At 38.0% G+C, this 8,018-nt stretch overlaps 1 pseudogene; it reads right to left on the bottom strand.

The window, feature by feature from the left end:
• Positions 1 to 1,878: 1,878 nt before the first annotated feature.
• Positions 1,879 to 2,556, bottom strand: LOC122913480 (annotated as a pseudogene).
• Between the last annotated feature and the right edge of the window lie 5,462 nt (positions 2,557 to 8,018).

Below are 8,018 nucleotides of genomic sequence, written 5' to 3'. Positions count from 1 at the left end.
TGACTTAAAATAACATGAATATATTCTCTCACAATTAAAGAGGCTAAACGTCAAGAAGTTGGCAAGGTCATGCTCACTCCGAAGACTGTAGGGGAGGATCCTTTGCCTCTTTCTCACTTCTGGTAGTTGCCAGCAATCTTTATCGTCCTTGTCTTACAGCCGCTTCACTCCAATTTCTTCCTCCCTCTTCTCGTGGTTATTTCCCCTGTCTCTGTGTTTGTGTCTCTTCACATAGCTTTTTTTGCAAGAACACCAACCCTTGGCTTTAGAATCTTCTCTAAGGCAGAATGTCTTCATCTTATTCAACCAGTTATATTTGCAAACGTCTTATTTCCAAACATGATCACATTCGGAGGTGCTGGTGGACATGAATTTTGAAGAAGAACGTATTCAGCCCAGTACACAGGGCAATTAGGCAAAATAAATAAAAGGTTAACTAAAAGGTACCCACATTTAAAAGGAAAAACTATATTTGCAAATGACTTGATTACATGTTTAGAAACTCCCAAGAAACTCACAGACTCTTTGGAGTAATTTTTAAAAATTCAGAAATGCTGCAGGATATAAATTCAATATACAAATATCAATTAGCTGTCTTAACATAGACTAGAAAAAGCTTCCTTTTAAAAAGCATCCCCGAGGGGTCCCTGGGTGGCTCAGTGGGTTAAGCCACTGCCTTCGGCTCAGGTCATGATCTCAGGGTCCTGGAATCGAGTCCCGCATCGGGCTCTCTGCTCAGCAGGGAGCCTGCTTCCTCCTCTCTCTCTGCCTGCCTCTCTGCCTACTTGTGATCTCTCTCTGTCAAATAAATAGATAAAATATTTAAAAAAAAAGACTTTTAAAAAGCATCCCCAAAATAACATATTTAAGAATGTATTTAACAAAAGAAGTACAAAGTTGTATACTAAAACTTTGAAAAATTATTGAAAGTAATTTAAAAAGATATATATAGGGGCGCCTGGGTGGCTCAGAGGGTTAAAGCCTCTGCTTAAGGCCTTGGGTCATGATCTCGAGGTCCTGGGATTGAGCCCCACATCAAGCCCCACATCAGGCTTTCTGCTCAGCAGGGAGCCTGTTTCCCCCTCTCTCTTTGCCTGCTTCTCTTCCTACTTGTGATCTCTGTCTGTCAAACAAATAAACAAAATCTTTAAAAAAAAAAGATATATATAAATGAAAAGCATGTATTTTGATTAGTTGGAGGACTTAATATTGTTAAAGTGGCAATAATCCCCATATTTATCTAAAGATTTAAGAGAATCTCCATCAAAATCCCAGCTGGATTTATTTATTTATTATTATTGTTTTCAAAAATTAGCAAGCTGAATCTTCTTCCTTTTTTGCAGCGGGGGTGGGGGGTGGGGGGACGGTCCCCACCAACTGAACTAAAGTCAGAAATGGGAACAGATGAACCTGATGAACATGATGGCAGACACTTAAGGCTGCGTCAGCTGTATTCAGGCTAGAAGAGTCTCAAAAATAAGGCAATCGTGGGGCGCCTGGGTGGCTCAGTGGGTTAAAGCCTCTGCCTTTGGCTCGGGTCATGATCCCAGGGTCCTGGGATCGAGCCCTACATCAGGCTCTCTGCTCAGCAGGGAGCCTGCTTCCTCCTCTTTCTCTGCCTCTCTGCCTACTTGTGATCTCTGTCTGTCAAATAAATAAGTAAAATCTTTAAAAAAAAAAAAAAAATAAGGCAATCGTGCCTTCTCAGTTTGAGACTGCTCCCAGAGAAGGTACAGAAGCAAGAAAAGAAGCTTGCCAATGTTAAATTACCAGACAGGGCAATGGTCACTGTTAGATGGGATAACTTGGGGTCACAGGAGGCAGGAAACCCTTGAACCGGCACTCAAGATGAATATCTTTGCATGGCCTGTGCACCACTCAAAGCAGCAATCTCAGGGTTTCTGGAGGTGTGTTACCTTTGCAATATGTTTTCCTCAAGATAAGACACAAAGTTGAAGCCCCTGGAGAGATGAGATCACCAAGGTGGAACTTCCACCAGGGGCGGCACTGGATGAGAGCCAGAGAGCACTTTCTGCAGATGCTGCTCCTTCCAGGTCCAGCTGAGTCCTGCAAACACTTGTAGGTGCCTAGGAGAGTTTTGCAGTTGGAACAGCAGAGGCCCACATACTGCAGGGTGTCTACACAGAAAGGGATGAAGCAGCCGCCCACTAATGTACCCCAGCCGACACAGGTTCCCACAGGAGAACCAGCTGAGGGCACTGGTATGACAGGAAAGCTGTGTCACAAGCCTCTTGTTGCAGGAAGGACAACACATCTGGACTGGGCGGTGGAGTTGAAGAAGGATACTGGCTCCTGCATGCAGACCATCTGCCCAGCAGTTGTACTGGCATTAGGGATGGGCACTGGCTGGGTGTAGTACCAGGAGGATTTGGGCCCTTCCCACCTCTACCAGTCACCAGCCCCTGATTGGCCATGGTAGGAGTGCAGGAGGCATGGGGAAGGAACTGTTGAGCAACACCATCTCTTCATGGAATGGGGCATGGCTGGCACCAAGGAAGGCCTAGCAGCCTCCTGGTAAGATCTTGGAGCTGACATTCTACTGCCTTGCTACCAATCAAGCCAATAAGCTGATTCTTAAATTTATATCAAAATGCAAGGGACCTTGAGGGTATGATGCAAAGTGAAATATGTTACTGAGGTGTAGAAAGACAAATACCACATGAATTCACTCGTAAGTGGAATCTAAAACCAATAATAACAACGACAGATGAATAAACGAAAAGCAGAATCAGACCTATAAGTACAGAGAGCCAACTGTTGGTTGCTAGAGGGGTGGTATGGGGTAGGGGGATCAGACAAAATGGGTGAAGAGGAGAGGGAAATACAGGTTTCCACTTACGGAACGAATGAGTCAGGGAATAAAGGACACAGCATAAGAAATACAGTCAATGATACTGTAATATGCATTGTTATTACAATGTATATTGTAATATAGACAGATGGTAGTTATACATGTTTTTAACATAGAACAGTGTATAAACATGTTAAATCACTATGTTGGACACCTGAAACTAATGTAACATTGCTTGTCAACTATACCTAAATTTTAAAAAAAAAAAGAAAAGAAAGAAAGTCAAAGGACCCAGATAGTCAAAGAAATCTTGAGAAAAAAAAAAAAAAAAGGAAATTAGAGTTTTTAATTACCTGATTTCCAAACATGCTAAAAAGCTACAGCAATCAATTCAGTGTGGTACTGGTATAAGGATAGACATAAGTGTCTTCTATCCCATTATTATCCATTATCCCTGTTACCACTGTTATCTCAATGATATGTTCTATCTTACTGATATATCAAGATAGAAATATCAGTGGGATTACAAATGCAAGTCCAGAAATAACCCTTCACATTTATGGTCAATTGATTTTTGACAAAAGTACCAAGATAATTCAATGAGGAGAGAGTGGTCTTTTTAACAAATGGCCCTGGAACGATGGGAAATCCATATGGAAAAAAATAATAATTGGACTCCCACCTACACCATAGACAAAATTTAACTTGAAATGGATCCAACGTGGCAAATGTATAAGCTAAAATTATAAAATTCTATGAAAAAATGTAGGTATAAATCTTTGTGATCTTGTGTTAGACAATGTTTTCTTACAGGTGATACCAAAAGGGCAAGTAATAAAAGAAAAAGGGGCCTCTGAGTGGCTCAGTCAGTAAAGCATCCGACTCCTGACTTTGGCTCAGGTCATGATCTCAGGGTGTGAGATCAAGTGCCATGCTGGGCTCCACACTCAGCATGGAGTCTGCTTGTCTCTCTGCTTCTGCTCCCCCACCCCCACTCACACACTCTCTCTCAAATAAAAAATAAATAAAATCTATGAAGAAAAAATAAAGTTAGCTCCAAAATGTACAACTTTTGAGTTGAAACAATGTCTTCAAGAAAGTAAATATACAACCCACAAAATGGGAGAAAATATTTTTAAATTGCATATCTGATGAGGAATTTAGTAAAAAAAAAATGTAAAGAATGTTTACTACACAATAATATGCACACAAATGACTGTCTTTTAAAAATGAGCAAAGGGTATGAATGCAAAGTTCACTAAACATATGTACAAACAGGAAACTCATGAAAACACCTCCAACATTATTAGTCATCAGGAACAGGTAAATCAAACACACGATGATATACCAATTCATAACCACTAGGATGATTATAATAAAAAGAGACAACAGAAAGTATTGGTGAGGATGTGGAGACAATGGAACCCTCTCATACATTGGTGTTGGGAACATAATATTGTGCAACTACTTTGGAAACCAATTTGGCAGTTCTGCAAAATGTTGAACCAGGCATATGAACCAGCAAATCCAGTTCTAAGTATATACCCAAGAGAAGGCAAAGCATGTGTCCACATAAAAATGTGTACATGAATATTTATGGCAGTATGTTTAAAATAGCAAAAATCATGGAAACGGCCCAATTGTCATCAGCTGATAAATGGATACAGAATATGTGGTATATCCACCCACACAAAGCCATACTATTCTGCAACAAACTGGGATGAAAGTACTGATAACATAACATGACGAGCCACGAAAACATTATGCTAAGTGAAAGAAACTAGCCAGAGAATGCCATTTATTACGTGATTTCATTTAAGTGTAATGTCCAGAATAGGCAAATTCATAGAAACAGAAAGCAGAGTAATGATTTTCAGGGGATGGGTACAGAGTTTACTTTAGGTGTGATGAAAATTGGGCAAAACTACATTGTGGTATTGGTCTCATTATTTTGTGAATGTTCTAAAAACCACTATGTACACTTTAAATGGGTGAATATTGTGGAATATGAATTATATCTCAATTAAGCTATTTTTAAAAACAGAACAAAAAAGCTTTAATTAGACAGAATTTTGTAAAAAGTTCACAAATTAAAGGCCATGTTTGCCATCTAGAGAGATTCTGACAATTTTCCTTTATAGAGTCTCTCTCAATCTGTTAAAATAATTAGTCTTATACTCCGTGCAGTCTGATGAATATTTCCATTTAATTTCTTTGTTCTGAAGTCATTTTCCTACTTCTTCTTCTGATCAATTTATCTATTTTCTTAGTATGTGCTATATCTCTCAAATTGGCCTAATTTGCAAATTTCCCATACTATTTACACGATTCTGAGAGAGAGTCAAACTGCTAATTAAATTGGATCTAATACAAGTCTCATGACACCCACCCAGAGAGCCCAACAAGGTGCATTTATATTTATCAGTTCTTTTTGTTGTTAGTCTTTGATCAATTTGCTCTCTGGCATCTCTCTATGAACATGGCTTTATTTTTAGAGAATAGGAAGACATAAAATGTCTCTATTGATTAGTACATAAGAAGATAAATAGGCATCTTTTGAACATTTTAAAATTAATTCCTGCACTGTCTCCAGTCCATTTAAATTACATTAGGTTTATTGCACTTAGTGGATAACTTGTATTTTAATATCAATCTTTTAGAACTATAAGGTTAGATAAGGTACTCAAAGTTACATCTATAGGTGACATCCAGGCACCGTAATTTCAAATTGGTTCTTGTTGAGGAATGACACTTATCCTAATTCTTCATTCCCATCCTCCGCTTTTTTTTTTTTTTTTCTTCTCAAAGGGAAATAACTTGTTCATGCCTAGAAAAGAAGAGCGTCAGGAAGAATTCCAGTCCCACTCTCCACCCCCATCTCTGACTCATCTCAAACTGATTAAATCAGTAGGTGGGGATAGCAGTGAAGGGTTTGATTAATTAACACTCTACCCCCCAACATATGGTGCCACGAGATAGGAAATTTGGATAAAGAGAAACCAAAACTAAATAGGAGTTCCAATGAAATGTCAGTCTTATAACCTGAAGTGCAGGTTTCCTAATAAAGCGCAGTTGGAGGACACTGTAATTCTTTCCTCACTGACTAAATCAAAGGCAAATGCAACTGTGAAAGTGTGGCTTCCTCACTAATGTCTGTGTCTGGTGCAAGTACATGGGGGCATGGATGGCCAACTATGATAAGCAGGAATAGTGAGGATGAGCTTAATCCACCTGAATGCAAATAGGTCCCAGACAGAAGGAGCAAGACCCAAAAGTTCAGGATATAGTTTACCTCTGCTCCAATTTCATCAATCAAAAATACCATTCCTCCTTGGTAGAAAGGTGGAAATCAACAAAGGGAGAGAGACCAGAAGTGTCTTCCAACACCATTTCCTTCTCAGGAGGGACAGGAGCTCCGTACTTCTATCTGCTTCTTTGGGAAAAAACGGTTAATCAAAAAGACCTTTTCCCTTTCCAGCAGCTGAACAGGTTATTGGACATGCACTGACCAACTATTTAGTCTATGGTACTCCTCCTTCATGTGAGTGTCTTAAAAGTCTAAGCAGTTATAAGCCAGTAAACTAAAGAATTTCTCTTCTCTCTCTCTGACTCTCTCTTTATCTCTGTCTCAATCTCTCTTATCCTTCAAAACCTTTTGTGGTCCAGTAGTTTTGAAGCCTACGCCTTTCTCTGAAATCGAGATCCTATCTCTCTGGTCATTCTGTAGAATTTGTCTCACTTTATTTTTAGTTTCTCTCTTTGTTACTGTCTCAGCTTCACAACTTTTATCCAGACCATATACGCAGTTGATTCTTACCCTGACCTCTGGGACCTCTTTAGACTAAATCTATATCCTAAGCTCCTGCTTATCCAGGGAGAAAAATAAGAAAATGTGTTTCATCCAGATCAAATTCAAATTGAACTAATGTTTATTTGGCACCTACTGTATCATAGATACCACATTATGCCTATCCTACTCTGTTCAACAAGCCTGTGAAAGGAGACTTTCATCTCAACAGCACAGATTATAATAAGTGATGTTGATTGTTTCTCATGTATCAGTCATATTATAATTGTTTTACGTTTGCATGTCTAATCTGTACAGTAGATCTATGAGGTATGTGCTATTTCAATGATTATTTTAGTGATAGAGAAACTGAGGCACCAAAAAAAGGGTTAAGAAATATTTCAGTATTATTATATCTAGTAAGTGACAGAACTGAGATTTTAATACAGGAAAGGTTATCCAGAGGAAAAATTATGGTAATAAAAATAGAATAACTTGGCCAACTTCATAGTTAACAAAAGCTGATGTGAGAATTCAAACCCAAGACTTTCACCATGATCTCTTTTTTATTATACTACATTTCTTAAATTTTCTCAGTGTATTGATGCCAATGCCATGTAGGAAGTATATAAGTCTTGCTGAGATCAAGATGTAAAGTAAAATCTCACCTATAGTCTCTGAGCTATTTATCACTGTTTTCCTCAGTATTTCACTCACATAATCATACCTTTCATCTTAAAACTATTAGATAATTATCAACTATTTTGAGCTCATCCTGTGAACCATTCTGATCATAGTACCCCACTGTTCAAAATGCACTGGTGGTTCCAAGTGTTTAGAGAAGAAAGTCCCAGATCTTTTACATTGCATTCAAGGACTTCCATAATTTAGTGCCTGGATATCTTTCTGATAAGAGCTTTGCTCAACCACCCTATCTCATTTTAAAACACTCCTCTTCCCTAATCAACACATCCAATGCCAGATTTAAGACTTTCCCTGTTCACTATGATTTCTAATAAGTAGTTATTTTTCATCTTAAGTTACATGAGAACCTCTATTATATGAAAGGATTTGGAGGGTAATATATATACAATGTCTATAAATATAATATATTTATTATATATATATATTTTATCTTCTTCATTTTCATCTATTCCATTGTGGTTATTGTAGTGGTTATTATTGTGGTTATATCTGTAGTTGTGTGTGTGTGTTTAAAGTAAATGGCTACCCATTGATTTAAACTGAATATAAATGTAAAGCTGGATATGGGCATATAAAATGTTCTTAATATATATTATTATTCATTGAATTGTAGAGGATGCAAGAAAATAAATTTCCTTTTCTTAAGAAAACTACCATCTACTTAAAAATAAGAGCAATACAAGAGGAACAAGGAAGACTAAAGTACAAATTGCA

Source organism: Neovison vison, chromosome 7, assembly GCF_020171115.1.
Source record: "Neovison vison isolate M4711 chromosome 7, ASM_NN_V1, whole genome shotgun sequence".
Taxonomy (NCBI): Eukaryota; Metazoa; Chordata; class Mammalia; order Carnivora; family Mustelidae; genus Neogale; species Neogale vison.
Note: the sequence above shows the minus strand (reverse complement) of the source record. Positions and strands in the feature narration are given on the sequence as shown.